The sequence below is a fragment of the Euprymna scolopes genome, chromosome 26 (genome assembly GCF_053919585.1).
Source record: "Euprymna scolopes isolate OS-2025 chromosome 26, ASM5391958v1, whole genome shotgun sequence".
Taxonomy (NCBI): domain Eukaryota; kingdom Metazoa; phylum Mollusca; class Cephalopoda; order Sepiida; family Sepiolidae; genus Euprymna; species Euprymna scolopes.
The window spans coordinates 102,889,436-102,906,933 of NC_136507.1; the positions used below are offsets into that span (position 1 = coordinate 102,889,436).

A 17,498-nucleotide genomic window follows, 5' to 3' on the forward strand; every position below is an offset into this window, starting at 1 on the left:
GACTGGATAGAGGTCCTAAGTAATTCGCAATTGTATTTTTCGGTCGCCCACACTGAGGAGAATATCACTTTTACAATTGATTTTTCCAAGTACTCTAACGATTGTGCCACAGGCCCTTGTCTGAAACGTTGTGAAAATAACACTCAAGATGAGAACAGTAGTTCGATAAGTCCAACTAATATGAATAACCAATTCTCATTTCAAACATTCAGAAACGTCTTGCAAAAGTTGTACTTTCTGTTGTTTTTTTTTTTTTAACTCTAATTCACCCCAAACAAAGCATATTGCTAGTTAAATATAAAATGCTCTTAATTTAAACCATGCCTCAGGGGACACTGCATAAAGACCATGCCTCCAGGAGCACTGCATGAGGACCATGCCTCCAGGAGCACTGCATAAAGACCGTGCCTCCAGGAGCACTGCATAAAGACCGTGCCTCCAGGAGCACTGCATACAGACCATGCCTCTAGGAGCACTGCATAAAGTGTTGAGCAGTAAGATACCTGTTCGCATTACATTTAAATTTCTGCAGGTTAGTACAGTCAGAAAAGCAGGAAACAGGAAAGGAATTCCAAAGTCCAACATTTCGAAGCAAGAAACTATTAAAGTATAAATCTTTACAGTATCTAGAGACCTCAACAGTAAAGGGGTGGAATTTTGCTTTTTGTTGAGTTAGTTGGGTTAGTATGTACGTTGAGGAGGCACAAGTGCTTTGAGTTCATCAGAGCACATTCCATTAAAGTACTTGCAAAACAAACACATGAAGACAGCATTGCGACGATGGGATATGGTTGGTTGGAACTTAGTTGATACTGCACGACCTATTAGACTCTTTTTGGGATCCTGTCTAAGATTGTACAACACAATCATGTTGACACACCAGTTCTCGCCAGATCATTGTTTAATCAACAATGAGCCTGGCTAGCGCCAGATGGGTGACTATTTAGGAAGGCTAGACGCTAAATGTACCGTGACGTGAATGTACCGTGACGAGTCATAGAAATTTCCAGGTTGGTATCTAGAGGCAAGTTGCATCCCCGAATCAAGACGGAAACAACGGTAAACTACCTTCTTTACTTGTCTTTCCGAGATTACCATGGTTCTACAATGTGGAAAGACGTGATTGCACACGCTGTTAAAACAGCAGGGATGCTGCTGATGCTGATGATAAGATTGAGAGATATGGCAACAATACTTAATTCATGAGCGAATAGTAGCTTTGTAGAGGTACAGGATACTCTCAGGTGTGAGTAGTTTTCTAGCACGGTAGAGGGAATCCACCGTCTTTGCAGCAGCCTTGGAAATGTCTTCAATGCATTTGTTACAGTTCGTGTTGCCTGTGAATGGTAAGCCGAGGAGTTTGAATGACAAGCTCTCAGGTAAGATGTTGATTTTTGGGGTTGTTTGTTTATTTGTTTAGCGTTTGGGGATAAAGTTCCGTAACCATATTCCATATTCTGAAACTACCTTACTCACAGTGAGTGGATACATATATTTCATTTTGATCAAAGGAAGTATAATATTATTGTGGAGTCTGCATTCACGCTTGACATGCATAAAAAAAGAACTGCGATGTTTTACTTCATTTTATAGCATGAAAATTGTAGAAATAAAAATATAGTAAGAATAAAAATGTTAATAAATAGTTCACAGCATTTCATTGATTTCCCTTTTTTACTAATGACTCTTCAGTTATCAAGGCGAAAAGCAGCTGGAGGATAAGGGTTAATGAGACGGATAGATTGCCTGTCGAATGCTGAAGAATATCACGAGAGGATTAAAAATGATGAATCGGATGGACAAAATCAGAATTCTCATGAAGACGGTTTTTGGCAAGTATTTGTTGTCATTGTATTTGAAGACGACAATGAGGTAGCCTGCAGGGCAACAGTTCCGTGGTAATGTTTTGCACAGATGGGAATTTCTAGAAATGTTGACCAACCAGGAATAAGTTGGAATAGATATAGAAGAAAAATAGAGATGGAACATTACCCGAATCTAAAGCAACTGAAACTGTCAAAACATCACATGGAATCACGGAGAGGTTTATTAAAACCCAAATTCAAGAGTGATAAACAAATAATGAATGGCTGTTGTGATAACGCAAAGTGATTTGTAACGGTAATCGAGAGAAGTGAAAAATGCAAGAAATCTGAGGAGATCTGGTATTCTTCAGATTCCAGAAAACACTCATGCGAAAAATCGTAGCGAGTAAATCATAATAATACCACCCAAGAAACGTGGACACAAAGGATCTGGGAGGATATAAAGCATCATTCAGATCTTAACGGAAACCGCACGAAGAGTACAGGAGGCTTATTCTGGATGTTTTTTGTCATACAGATGTAAAACATATGTAAGGTTTCTGCATTAAACGACCAACTACGCTTGACATGCCATAAAACCAGATAACCAATTAATCTTAATATAAAGTCAGTGCATTGCCCAAAGCTAAACAGCCATAGCCTTGATTCTGTCAAGTGATATTTGATTTTGCCTAGCTATTTCGTTATTATCCTTCCATATAATGTTTATAAAAACATAATGTCTTTCACTTAAGTTTCTTTCCAAAAATACTTTATTCGACTAGGAATAGTTTTCGTTTCTTTTTTTTTTTCTTTTTTTTTGCAGTTAAATAATACTTTGATAACATTAGATTTTTTCACACATATTCTTTTTGACACCCACACACATAAGTATATATTGCTTTCTACATATATACTGGTTTTAATATATACACATATACAAATACGTATATATATATATATATATATATATATATATATATATATATATATATATATATATATATATATATACTGTTTTAACAAAAACCAGGACTTCAAAGAATGGGTTAATAGCAACAAAAAGTGTATTTCACTGTAAATGTTAATACAGTATATTAATGCTCAATTATGAAATATGGCAACACATCAAAGGCCGTAAATGACAAAGTTCTCTCTAATTCTCTCTCCTCTGATCTTGAGCGCGTGGTACAATGGGGGAAGAGGTGGCTGGTCACTTTTAATGTATCCACAACCAATCAATATAAACATCTTTTATTATGAAGTTCAATAGTTAAACTATCACTGCGATTTTTTGGCATTTCATAAAATTACCTTGATTAGTGCTTGAAAAAAGGCGTGTTTATGACAACAAACGAAATCCTCCACTCTCTTAGACAGATGGCGACATACTGAATGTAAGCAATGGACAGTTGCAGTCTGGGAGTATCTGGCATCTACCCAGATACTGAACTAATACGTACAAGACGTGTTTTAATCAATCCCCACTTTATTTTATGCCATTATATTCATTTATTTGCGAATGAACGAATTAGTCCAACCAGATCATGAAGGATTAATTACACAGATGTGAAAAGTTTATTTAGTAATTTTACTGAAATGAACGCATTTTAGGTGAAAACATTATTACGTATTTACGTGGAATGAGGACATTAGTATACATTCAAAAAATTACGAAAAATGATCCAGTAGAAGATGTTTTGGATCTATTTTTCAGAAAATTTGTACAGACTAATGGTCGGATATTTTTTTTTTTAATTTCACGGTAACATATATTGGATTGGTTTCTAACAGTATTTTTTATAAGTTATTATCAAAACTTTAAATTTTAGTGTCAATTTGAGACCATTTTTCTTGTTCTCACATAACGCTCAACATTATGTTTTTCGAAGTGAATAAACGTTTAAAAGTGAGTAAAAATCGCTAATAACTTTTCCAGGTGGTAGAAACATAACTTATTATGCATTTGAAAACATTTATTAGTTATATATTTGAATGTCTGTGGATTGTAAAACATACCTTTTTTTTTTTTTAAACCAGTACGCGTTATCGTAGTTTCTACAAATATTATGAAACAATTTTCAATTCTTTTTTTTTTTTTTTTTTTTGCTTCTGAATTGTTAAGATTATGATTTCTGATTGATATCATTGGAATTATTCAGACATGTTGAGTTTTATTCGCACAATATTTCGGTCGATGTAATCTTCGACCTTCTTCAAATGTATTTATGGAAGTCAGGATCTTTCTATCAAACTCTAGAATCTGCACGGAATTTCGCACGGAACGCTTTATTCAATCCACAGGGATAGCATGTTTTCGTTTCGTCAGCTCACCAAGTACTCTATCCATTACGCCAGTCGATAAAATACTTGGTAAATTTCAGTTATAAGTTACATTCTTCTGGAGATTGAAGTTTCAGGGGACATTCAAAAATACAATTGCAAATTACTTTCGGTCATGGTTGGTGGAACGTAAGTATGTTATCCCCATTGGATTAAATAAAGGGTTTCATTCGAAATTTCGTGCAGATATTTTATTTCGACAGAAAGATTCCCCGGTTTAACAAGATAACCCTGTAGAAGGTTGGAGGTTATATCGGCTGAAACGTTGTAGGTGAACAACAATCCGAGTAATCAAAATAATAGTTGTTTTTTTTTTGTTTTTTGTAAAAAATAATTCATGTTTGTTTATTTTTTAAAGAATCTGCATTGAATTGGCTTACTGAATTTACATTTTGTGTTTGCACTTAAACAACGCTTTTATCGCGAAGAAAACATATCTTTATTTAACTTTTACGCGCGACCACGCGGATCTCCTAACGAACATTTGAAAACTACCGTTGATAATACCGAGCGGGTCTTGTTTTTCTAAGTGGTATTATGCCACGAGGTATAAATAAGGTGAAAAAGAAACTGCGTCTATACTGATGAAGACGAGATTACATGGAAAAGTAATTTGATTTATAAAGAAATAAATGTTCGCTTGCTTTTTGTTTTTGTTTTTTTAATCTGCGTTGAACTAACTTACTAAACTTACATTTTGAATTTACATTTAAAGAACGCTTTTATCACGGATAAAACATCCCCGTAATAAGAAATAATTACAAAGAGAAGAATTATCTTTGATGAATTATCTGTGCAGTAAAATCTAATTAATATATCGGACCACTTTTAAACTAGCATTTTAGATTCTACGCATTTTAAATACCCGGAACTGATATATATATATATATATATATATATATATATATATATATATATATATATATATATATATATATATATATATATATATATAAATTAAATCGTTTTTATGTATATTAGTATTGAGACGATTAATCTGAATCGATATCGGCAATCGGAATAATCGAAACATTTTCAAATATCGGAATCGGTATCGGAATCGGGAAAATTACTGTCTTTTTTTCCGATGCTAAAAACAATTCCTTTGTTTTTTTTTTTGTTTTTGTTTTTTGTTTAAAACTAAATTTTCCAATGCAGACACAAAAGATAAAATGATAAATATTTATTGATTTTAAACTGACAGATCATCCAACAATGTATATGTTTTAATTTGTGAAAATATATGCATGTATAATACGTTTTTATTGTCATGTGTAAAGAAAATGAAAAAAAAAAAAAAAGTCTACAACTACATAGCCAGAGATTTTAAAAGAAGCGGAATCGAAATCGGTAACTGTACTGGAATCAGGAATTTAGAATAGAATCGATAATTGTATCGGAATCTGGAAAAATTTAGAATCAACTCATCATTAATACACACATGCACATACATACATGCATACATACATACACACAAATTTTATTTATCTTATTTTCATTTCTGTAAACGTCAAAATTTCTATTTTTACAGCAACTGTTTCGTTGCGCAGAAACAATCAATTTTGTATGTCAATGTTGTATTTATTTATGGTAGATATTTCAGAAAACAGGAATTTATTTGCCTTAGAAAGAATAAGAAACAAAATCATCTAGGCGAAACAACAGAAAAATAAAACAGTAAAATTAAAATCTATAAATCACTTCAATAACAATGTTTCACGTTTGTAAAAATATATGCATGTGTATAATACGTTTTTATTGTAATATGAAAAGAAAATATTATAATCAAAATTGCTCTATAACTACATATCAGGGTATTTTTTTTTTAAAGAATCGGAATCGGAATTGATAATTTTATCGGAATCGGGGAAAATATTGGATTCGTCCCATCACTAATGGATTTACTAAATACGATATATCTTTGACAGCAATAAATGAATAAACACGACAGTGTAATAAAACTATAACTGATTACATTATGCGAAAGTAATGACAATTTATGCATATAAAAGTAATCGATACGCATCAAAACTGTGTTCTACTTCCAATCAATCACAACAAACATATGATTATTAAATATGGATGCTTAAAAGTGTTTTATGCAAATGCATTATTGTCTGGTGTACGGTAAATTGATATACAAACGATAGTTTGAAGGTGTTGGAGTGACCTTCAGATATCGAGGAAAGAAGAGTAAAATATACTTTAGTAGAAAAGAAAATTCCTCCATGGAATTAATGGACTATCTCATGGCGTCACTTCCGTTAGTGACGTCACTTCCGGTATCGAGTACCGGTACCTGGCTGTCTGAGATTGGCACGCGACCAAGCTGGACGTGTGCAAACGTCCTACCGTTGAGCAATGGTATTCTCAACTCGACTTTGCCTGTAATATATATGAATAGATGTTTCGTTCTTAAAAATCCTGTGTTCCTTCCGTTCATTACCATTTAACCCCATAACACTTATTAAAAATAATTATATTACCGGCTTAATGTAAGCTATAAGCATTTAAAAACACGATTGAAATTACCTTTATATGTAAAGAAAACAAAATTGGAAAAAATTATTATTTTCACTGGCTAGGTAGCATCAAATATCGATTTACCACATACAATGCTACTTAGGTCGAACTTGGAGAATTTTCTACATTAAATTTGACTGACACTTACAATGACAACGCTAGGACCTATTGGTTTCCTCCGATTTCTCTATAAGAGATTGAAACTTTAGGATTGTTTTTGTAAATCAAATAACGTATCTACATACTTGGCTTTTTGACCAAGATCAAAGTGTAGTATCTTTCTTCAGATGCGGCACTTCCATTTCTCGTTCTCTTTCAGTGGAGGAGAAATCCTTCACGACTGAGACAATTTTTATTTTTGTACCGTTTCTCCAAGTTAAAAAACGCCCCTGGTGTCTAACTCTGTCCCGTGGGGAGGCATTGTAAATAGGTACATAATTATGAAACTCTGTGGACCGTGTTTGCTATTCACTATCTCATCAACAAGCGTTCCATTAGTGTTTTATTGACTTTTGAGATAGTTAAAAAAATTATATATATATATATATATATATATATATATATATATATATATATATATATATATGAATAAAAGTAAAATAAAAATACCAGCGATGGTTGACGTTATGTTGTTTTGAAAAAAAAAACCGAATGAATTTATGAAATGATCAACGTTTCGTCCCTATTGCAGAGGACATCTTCAGGATATTAAAAGGAAAAATGCAAAAAAAAAAAAAAAGAAAGAAAACAATCATAGATCATACGAAAATGAAAATGAAAAGGAAACAGTGTTAGAATCCTACCCATATCGGGAAGGAACTATATATATAGACATTGAATAACCCAACCTTCCCATACACACACATAGTTTCCTTCCCGATATTATCAATAACTTCCCCCATTCTCTATCGTAAACATGAATTCGATCAACAAAGCTTCTTTCCTAGAACTGCCCGCCTGTGGAGCTCTGTTCCACAGGTCTGCTTTCCAGCTAACTAAATATTGTTGTCGTCAAGTCCAACGTAAACAAGTTTTGATTGAATCATCCTCGTAAATAATCTAATTATACCAAATTTCCACCACAAACGATTACTACGCTACTGGCCCAATGACTACAATACAAATATTGACCCTTATCCTCGAGTGAGCTCCGGGCCTTGATATGTGATAAACCCTTTGTAAAAAAGTCTTCTAGTTCAGGTCTTGGTTGAAAGTTAACTTTAGAAGCTTAACGTTATGTTGAAGATCAATACAGTCTGTCTGTGGATTACAGTATTCGCCTCAACCGTTTGGTGTTCACGCACTGTGACATTAGTAATAAGACATTAGTAATAAGACAAAGCTCTTTGTAAACATAAATAGAGCACTGTTCGGGAGTTGATATATAAACAATAAACATTTCACTCCTCGAACTCGCTATTTATCTACTACTAAAGTAATTTACATAAAATGGTGTCTGTAATTTACTTTTTCGTATATAAATTATTATTTCTATTTCTATTTCCATTATTATTATTAGTAGTAGTAGTAGTAGTAGTAGTAGTAGTAGTAGTAGTAGTAGTAGTAGTAGTAGTAGTAGTAGTAGTAGTAGTTCTAATGACCTAAGAAATAGAGATACTCATCGGTGATTTTTTTATTATAAGATGATGGATTTCTTTGCGAAAAGATTTAAGACCGTGAGATAAGTGTGAGGTGGTTGTCTGACTTGCTATTTGTTTTCTCGCTTCCCCTCACCACCTGAAATATTTTCGCATATGGGCTAGAAAAAAGACACGCAATTTTACTCGTTAACTTTTTCGTGGCGGTATGGAAGTACAAATACTTCTATAAATATTTATATAAACTTGCGGGACCTGTGGAAATTCAACAACGGCATCTTTAATATGTAATGTATTGCTACTTTAATATGTAATGTATTGCTACTTTAATATGTAATGTATTGCTACCTTAATATGTAATGTATTGCTACTTTAATATGTAATATATTGCTTCTTTAATACGTAATGTATTGCTTTAATATGTAATATATTGCTTCTTTAATATGTAATGTATTGCTACTTTAATATGTAATGTATTGCTTCTTTAATATGTAACGTATTGCTTCTTTAATATGTAATGTATTGCTTCTTTAATATGTAATGTATTGCTTCTTTAATATGTAATGTATTGCTTCTTTAATATGTAATGTATTGCTTCTTTAATATGTAATATATTGCTTCTTTAATGTGTAATATATTGCTTCTTTAATATGTAATGTATTGCTTCTTTAATATGTAATGTATTGCTACTTTAATATGTAATGTATTGCTTCTTTAATATGTAATGTATTGCTTCTTTAATATGTAATGTATTGCTTCTTTAATATGTAATGTATTGCTTCTTTAATATGTAATGTATTGCTACTTTAATATGTAATGTATTGCTTCTTTAATATGTAATGTATTGCTACTTTAATATGTAACGTATTGCTTCTTTAATATGTAATATATTGCTTCTTTAATGTGTAATATATTGCTTCTTTAATATGTAATGTATTGCTTCTTTAATATGTAATGTATTGCTACTTTAATATGTAATGTATTGCTTCTTTAATATGTAATGTATTGCTTCTTTAATATGTAATGTATTGCTTCTTTAATATGTAATGTATTGCTTCTTTAATATGTAATATATTGCTACTTTAATATGTAATGTATTGCTTCTTTGATATGTAATGTATTGCTACTTTAATATGTAATGTATTGCTACTTTAATATGTAATATATTGCTTCTTTGATATATAATATATTGCTTCTTTAATATGTAATGTATTGCTTCTTTAATATGTAATGTATTGCTACTTTAATATGTAATGTATTGCTACTTTAATATGTAATATATTGCTTCTTTAATATGTAATATATTGCTTCTTTAATATGTAATATATTGCTTCTTTAATATGTAATGTATTGCTTCTTTAATATGTAATGTATTGCTTCTTTAATATGTAATGTATTGCTACTTTAATATGTAATGTATTGCTTCTTTAATATGTAATGTATTGCTTCTTTAATATGTAATATATTGCTTCTTTAATATGTAATGTATTGCTACTTTAATATGTAATGTATTGCTACTTTAATATGTAATGTATTGCTACTTTAATATGTACTGTATTGCTACTTTAATATGTAATGTATTGCTACTTTAATATGTAATGTATTGCTACTTTAATATGTAATGTATTGCTTCTTTAATATGTAATATATTGCTTCTTTAATATGTAATGTATTGCTTCTTTAATATGTAATGTATTGCTTCTTTAATATGTAATGTATTGCTACTTTAATATGTAATGTATTGCAACTTTAATATGTAATGTATTGCTACTTTAATATGTAATGTATTGCTTCTTTAATATGTAATGTATTGCTTCTTTAATATGTAATATATTGCTACTTTAATATGTAATGTATTGCTTCTTTAATATGTAATATATTGCTTCTTTAGTATGTAATATATTGCTTCTTTAATATGTAATATATTGCTTCTTTAATATGTAATGTATTGCTACTTTAATATGTAATATATTGCTTCTTTAATATGTAATGTATTGCTACTTTAATATGTAATATATTGCTTCTTTAATATGTAATGTATTGCTTCTTTAATATGTAATGTATTGCTTCTTTAATATGTAATATATTGCTTCTTTAATATGTAATATATTGCTTCTTTAATATGTAATGTATTGCTTCTTTAATATGTAATGTATTGCTTCTTTAATATGTAATGTATTGCTACTTTAATATGTAATGTATTGCTACTTTAATATGTAATGTATTGCTTCTTTAATATGTAATGTATTGCTACTTTAATATGTAATGTATTGCAACTTTAATATGTAATGTATTGCTACTTTAATATGTAATGTATTGCTTCTTTAATATGTAATATATTGCTTCTTTAATATGTAATATATTGCTTCTTTAATATGTAATATATTGCTACTTTAATATGTAATATATTGCTTCTTTAATATGTAATGTATTGCTTCTTTAATATGTAATATATTGCTTCTTTAATATGTAATATATTGCTTCTTTAGTATGTAATATATTGCTTCTTTAATATGTAATGTATTGCTTCTTTAATATGTAATGTATTGCTACTTTAATATGTAATGTATTGCTACTTTAATATGTAATATATTGCTACTTTAATATGTAATATATTGCTACTTTAATATGTAATGTATTGCTTCTTTAATATGTAATGTATTGCTTCTTTAGTATGTAATATATTGCTTCTTTAATATGTAATGTATTGCTTCTTTAATATGTAATGTATTGCTTCTTTAGTATGTAATATATTGCTTCTTTAGTATGTAATATATTGCTTCTTTAATATGTAATGTATTGCTTCTTTAATATGTAATGTATTGCTTCTTTAATATGTAATGTATTGCTTCTTTAATATGTAATGTATTGCTACTTTAATATGTAATGTATTGCTACTTTAATATGTAATATATTGCTACTTTAATATGTAATATATTGCTACTTTAATATGTAATGTATTGCTTCTTTAATATGTAATGTATTGCTTCTTTAGTATGTAATATATTGCTTCTTTAATATGTAATGTATTGCTACTGGGAATTCTGTGGACGTTCAGCATGAATGGAGACTCCGCTATATTATTGTACCTATTTACAATGCCTCCCCACGGGACAGAGTTAGACACCAGGGTTGTTTTTTAACGTGGAGAAAAGGTACAAAAATAAAAATTGTCTCAGTCGTGAAGGATTTCTCCTCCACCGAAAGAGAACACGAAAATGGAGTGCAGCATCTGAAGAACAGATACTACACTTTGATCTTGTTTATATATTTTATTGAGAAAGAAAAAATTGAACATAAAAAACGTACAAAAAATTCAATTCAACAAAATTAGGCACAAGGCCCTATAAGAAATTGGGAGGGGGAGGGTACAGGGTCTTTTTGACTATGTAACAGACGAGACTTTGAAGTCTTACTCTTGACTGGCAACATTTACCAAAATACCTCAATCACTCTGTGGATCCTAATCTAACTAATAACCCCAGCGTTCAATGTAAAATTTAATTATGTACAATTTGTATATTCATTTCTGTATGTTGTGTGTGCATTTTTTTTACACTTTGATCTTGACCAAAAGGCCAAGCAAAGGTTAATGTAGTGTCAGAATATATTTGGTTATTACGGTTTATCTTCAATATTCTTATAAGAATCTGTGACATATTTCCATTGTATGGATGTCCAGTGCAAACGGAAATCCTACAATATCATTATAACATCTTTAGATAGAACATCTACTACCCTTGGATCCTAGCTAGAAGACCAAGAAGGTATATTTTAGTTTCACGTATGGCCTAAAAGCAACATTTTTTTTTTACATTGTATTTCGGTGATTTTATTTATTAAAAAGGTTAGAAGTGATAACACACTACAAACATTAAATTAGTACATAGATACACTAATTTAATGTTTGTAGTATGTTATCACTTCCAGCCTTCTTTTTAATAAATAGGATCTCCTGATCAAATAGTCATTTTTTTTATTATTTATTTATTTTTTCATTGTGTCTTCAGTAATTGAGGGATCCTATTTAGTAAAAAGGAAAATACAAAGAGATAACATACAACGAACATTAACTTATTAGCATATCTACATGCTAATAAGTTAATGTTAGTTGTATGCTATCACTTTCTATCTTCTTTTTAATAAATAAGATCTCCCGATCGAATAATTTATAATATGGAAACGGTAACACACGTACGTACGTACGTTTAAGGTACTACGCTATTAATATTTAGATCATATAATACACAAACAAGTAGACATTTATTTTTAACGTCATGGGGTGAGTTCCGTTATAGAAGCGTTGATTTAATTTCAATAAAATAAAATACGTATCAGGTGCGCTTGAAAGCCAAATTACAACGCAATTTTACAAAAATAAACATATGTTATTTGTTTGGAATTTATAATTTAAATATATTTCGGAGTCAAACTCCATCCTCAGTATTATAATATATTAAATTTCAAACAAGTAAAATATTTGTCAAGGGTGTGAGTTCCATTATAGAAACGTTGATTTAATTTGAATAAAATAAAATACGCATCGAGTGCGTTTGAAAGCCAAATCACAACGTAATATTAGGAAAAAAAACAAACAAATATTTTACTTATTTTAAATTTATAACATAAATAAATTTCTGAGCCAAACTCCATCCTCAGTATGTTGTTTTCTTTCTTTTTATTTTTCTCTTCTTCTTTCTTGCCATGTTGTAAAGTTGGAGAAAGGGGAAGAACTCACACACTCTCGCGTTGCCAACGCACAGTTCCAACATTTCAAAATACAACCGCTGAGGGACAACGCGCGGCTCTTTCATTTCTCCAACTAAAATATATATGGCGATTAAGCTACACTAAATATTCCGCGTTTCATCCACTCTAGGACTCTTCAGGCTTATGCGCGAATTTTTGTGGTTGTTTGTCGTTTTTATATACGCATATATATGTATATATATATATATATATATATATATATATATATATATATATATATATATATATATATAAGCCTGAAGAGTCCTAGAGTGGATGAAACACGGAATATTCAGTGTAGCTTAATCGCCATATATATTTTATAACTTACTAACTAGCTCTACCTATGTATTGAGCACTTTTGAAGTAAATACTTAAAGTTTACGCATAAATTTATACTTTCATATATTAATTTATGTGAGTAAATTAAGTAGTTATATATATATATATATATATATATATATATATATATATATATATATATATATATATATATATATATATATATTAAAACCAATAAAGAATTTTTTTTTAATGTATCGGATGTCTAGGTATCCGTAAAACTTTCATATTCATCAACAAAATATTATATTTTCATCACGCAGACGATTGTCAAAAACACTCATATTTCATATGTTTTATGTGTGCCATAGTTCTGTTCTTTTATTATTTCTTTTACAAATGCGAAGAAAATGGCCATATTTTGCCGAGAATCCTAATATCTTCCACGCTGTTATACAAGGAAACGTGTATTTAATTTATTTGTGTATAAATAAGTATATATCCGTCTTGTCACACAAAATTTACCGAGTAAAAAAAAAAAACTGCATTTTTTTTTTCTAATTCTCAGGTAAAATAAAATTTAGATTAGTAAAGTCCAATAAGTCAAACGACGTCGTTCCTTAAATGGAATTCGTAAAAGAATCCTTCGTTCGAAATAAAAAGCCAACTGTGAGTGTTGTTATTTTAGGTCATCAGAAATGGTAATAATAATCTGAAACATTAACTTATGAATTTCTACGATTCTGCAAAAACTGACAAAGCATTGTTTTTTTTCTTCGTCTTTAATGGAAAATATACACTAGTATATATACACACACACATATATATATATATATATATGTATGTATGTATATATATATATATATACATATATATATGCATATATATATGAATATATATATATATATATATATATATATATATATATATATATATATATATATATATAGCAAATAAGCTGCGCACAATTTTCTGTGTTTAATCCCCATAGGGGATCGTCGAGCTACCTATCCCTACTAATATATTGAGCACATATATTGAGCACACTTGAGGAAAATACTGAAAATTGATACATATAACATTATATCTCGTCAACACACACACACACACACACACACACACACACATATATATATATGTATATATATATATATATCATTTAATAACCTCAATTAATAGACAAAGATATAATTTTGTGTAAATTTTCAGTATTTACTTCAACAGTGCTCGATACATACGTAGAGCTAGGTAGTAAGTTATGAAAATATATATGGCAATTAAGTTACATAGAATATTTTATATATATATATATATATATATATATATATATATATATATATATATATATATATATAAGTGAAAGTCTCTGTGTCTGTGTGTGTACATTTCCCTACGCAATAACTCTGTCAATTTTAAGTCTACAGACTCGAAATTTCATATACAGGGTACTGAGATTTGGAAAAATATTTGTGATCGGTTGTCGGCCAGAAATTTTGCTGTTAAAGAGTCAAAGTTCAACGATTTGACCTTTGAGAACTCTACCAAACTCCTCCGACAATTTATGGTCTAAACACTTGAAATTGTAGATATAGGTTCCTTGACATGGATCTAACTTAATAACTTGATTTGAGCCCAAAACCAATGTTAAGGGATCATAATAGGGATCAAAGTTTTAAAAATTAACGTATTTTGGGTTTTTTTTTTTTGGCTCAACATACAACTCTAAATACCCGTGCAACGCCGGGCACCTATGCTAGTATATCTATAAAAGTGTCTGTGTGTGTGTCTGTGTGTGTACATTTCCATACAAAATAACTCTACAGACTCGAAATTTGATATACAGGGTACTGAGATTTTGGAAAATCGATGTGACCGGACTTCGGCCAGAAATTTGGCGATTAAGGGGTCAAAGTTCAACGATTTGACTTTTGAGAACTCTACCAAACTCCTCCGACAATTTTTGGTCTAAACACTTGAAATTTTATATATAGGTTCCTTGGGCATGGATCTAACTTAATAACTTGATTTGAGCCCAAAACAATAAATGTTAAGGGGTCATAATAGGGGTCAAAGTTTTAAAAGATTACCGTTGTTTTGTTTTTTTGTTTTTGTTTTTTTTTGTTTTGCTCAGCATACACCTCTAAATACCCGGGCAACGCCGGGCCGAAATGCTAGTATATATATATATATATATATATATATATATATATATATATATATATATATATATATATATATATATATGCAGTAGAACGCCGGGATATGGTGACCCTAGAATATGGTTTTTTCAGGACAATGTGGAATACGATGTTTTTCTAGTTTCTGGTTACGGTATTTGCTCCACCTTACGGTGTTATTTATACTAATTTTTGTGCCGTATAGTATGGTTCTACTGTATATTTACACACACACACACACACACACACACACACACACACACACACACATGGAGGTAAACGAAATTAATCCATAGAATTTAGATATGTTTCGAGAATTCATACAAATAACTGAAATGTGTGTACGATCGTTTCAGAGACGATATCAACTTTATTAATAAACAAACTCATCAGCAGCACAAAGGAGAAGAGAGATTAAGTTAACATTTAAATAAGAACACCGTAAGCAGTTGAACTATATATTGAATTGATATGTGACTAGAAAAATAATAAACGGAAATTCTGTGTGTGTGTGTGTGTGTGTGTGTGTGTGTGTGTGTGTGTGTGTGTGTGTGTGTGTGTGTGTGTGTGTGTGTGTGTGTGTGGCTTAAAGAAAAATTAGTCGTGTCAAAACAGCAATAACGAAATGGTTTTCCTGTCCGAACTTTTTAATTGGTGGTCCAAGATATCGATTGTTATGTAGACAGCGAGACAACACCGTGATGATCAGTAATGGTGGAACTTGGCTAGGGTTTCATTTTATGAGGACGGCTCAACAAGAACTTATTTACATCAGACTTGAAAACGACCATGTCATAGTCGGTTGGGAAGCAGCCCCACGGTGTTGTGTTGCACAGACGGACAGTTTTAGGAAATAAACTTTAATCAACTTTATAAAAAAAAATACTAATCTAAATAGTTCACAATCTCTTTTTCTTTTTTACAAGGATTTCACCATTTATCAAGGCTTGGAGGCCACTCGAGGATAAAAGCAAATGAGTGTAAGGTGGTCACTGGGACAACAGCTTAGTGGTCAGTAGTGGTGGGTCGAATTGAATTATTAAAGAGGTGACTTAGCAGGAGCTTGTTTACATCGGACTTGAAGATGACCATGTTGTAGTCAGCTGGAAAGCAGGCCAGCGGTATAGAGTTCCACGGAGAGGCAGTTCTAAGAAATAAGTTTTGTTCGTGGAATTTACGTTTGGATTTAGGCCCAGATAGAGAGTGGGAGAAATTGTTGATAATGGTTAGTATATTTTACAAAACATATGCTGTCCTGGATATGACATAAGCTACACACATTGACAGGACCTCGATTTGGGAGCTTTAGAGAGTAGGCAGTCATTTAGTTGTATCACTACTCCCAGATCCACTCCGGTCCAGAGAGGTGGGATCTGTCAGGGGCATATCGATGGGTTAAGCAGTAACTACCGTTTACAGAACTATTTGTTTATATAAATATAGATCTATAGAAGAAAATGATCTACAAGCCAGTCGTATATGAAACATGTACGGCTTCAGGATAAAATTAAAGTTAGTTGATACGCCGTCAAAGGAAACGGCAAACAAGAAAAACATATGTTGCAGTAAATCCATTGATAGATCTTCCTTGATATGTAAATTTTCGAATTATTCTTGAGATTGTCAATAAGATCTTTGTTAGGTTTATATATATATATATATATATATATATATATATATATATATATATATATATATATATATATATATATATATACTTGATAACACCCGATGAGGATGGACTTTTTGCTTTTGCTTCCGAGGAAAAGAAATAAAGAACAACAAAACTCAGGAACTCTTCTTCTCTGACGAGGGATTTTTAAATCTGAAATTAACCAGAAAGAAAGAAAAAGAAAAGAAAATTCGTTTTTCGCATTTACAAGCATGTTCTATAGCAGTTTATCTGTTTATTCTTTAATTTTCCAATTCAAGATGCTTTTATTTGCTGACACCGTTTTCTCAACTTCATATATATATATATATATATATATATATATATATATATATATATATATATATAT

General features: G+C 30.5%; 1 protein-coding gene across 1 annotated transcript in view; it reads right to left on the reverse strand.

The window, feature by feature from the left end:
* The window catches only part of LOC145248315 (synaptotagmin-6-like), a 237,355-nt gene that overhangs the window by 218,946 nt on the left and 911 nt on the right, over positions 1–17,498 (reverse strand). The window lies entirely within an intron of this gene.